We start from the raw sequence: 1,202 nt of genomic DNA on the forward strand, positions 1-1,202 counted from the left end.
TAGCACAGCCCCTAGGCCCTAGCACAGCCCCTAGGCCTAGCACAGCCCTAGGCCCAGCACAGCCCCTAGGCCCAGCACAGCCCTGAGGCCTAGCCCTGCCCCTAGGCCCAGCACAGCCCCTAGGCCTAGCACTGGCCCTAGGCCTGGCACAGCCCCTAGGCCCAGCACAGCCCCTAGGCCCAGCACGGCCCCTAGGCCCTAGCCCAGCCCTAGGCCCAGCACAGCCCTAGGCCCAGCACAGCCCCTAGGCCCAGCACAGCCCTAGGCCTGGCACAGCCCCTAGGCCCTAGCCCTGCCCTAGGCCCAGCACAGGCCCCTAGGCCTAGCACAGCCCTAGGCCTGGCCCTGCCCCTAGGCCCAGCACGGCCCCTAGGCCTAGCACAGCCCCTAGGCCCTGGCCCTGCCCTAGGCCCAGCACAGCCCTAGGCCCAGCACAGCCCTAGGCCTAGCCCTGCCCTAGGCCCAGCACTGGCCCTAGGCCCAGCACTAGCCCCTAGGCCTAGCCCTGCCCCTAGGCCCAGCACAGCCCTAGGCCTAGCACGGCCCTAGGCCTGGCCCTGCCCTAGGCCTAGCACAGCCCCTAGGCCCAGCACGGCCCCTAGGCCTAGCCCTGCCCTAGGCCCAGCACAGCCCCTAGGCCCAGCACAGCCCTAGGCCTAGCCCTGCCCCTAGGCCCAGCACAGCCCTAGGCCTAGCACAGCCCCTAAGCCTAGCCCTGCCCTAAGCCTAGCACAGCCCTAGGCCCAGCACAGCCCTAGGCCCTGGCCCTGCCCTAGGCCCAAGGCCAGCCCGTAGGCCTGGCACAGCCCTAGGCCCAGCACTGACCCCTAGGCCTGGCCCTGCCCTAGGCCTGGCACAGCCCTAGGCCTAGCACAGCCCCTAGGCCCAGCACAGCCCCTAGGCCCTAGCCCTGCCCCTAGGCCTAGCACAGCCCCTAAGCCCAGCACAGCCCCTAGGCCCAGCACAGCCCATAGGCCTGGCACGACCCCTAGGCCTAGCACAGCCCTAGGCCCAGCACAACCCCTAAGCCCAGCACAACCCATAAACCTAACCCTACCCCTAAACCTAACACAACCCCTAAACCCAACACAACCCCTAAACCCAACACAACCCATAAACCTAACACAACCCCTAAACCCAACAAAACCCCTAAACCCAAATTGGCTTGAGTGGACAATGGGTGGAGTCCACCTATTTGTGGA

The sequence above is a fragment of the Xyrauchen texanus genome, chromosome 9 (assembly GCF_025860055.1).
Source record: "Xyrauchen texanus isolate HMW12.3.18 chromosome 9, RBS_HiC_50CHRs, whole genome shotgun sequence".
In the NCBI taxonomy this organism is placed as follows: Eukaryota; Metazoa; Chordata; class Actinopteri; order Cypriniformes; family Catostomidae; genus Xyrauchen; species Xyrauchen texanus.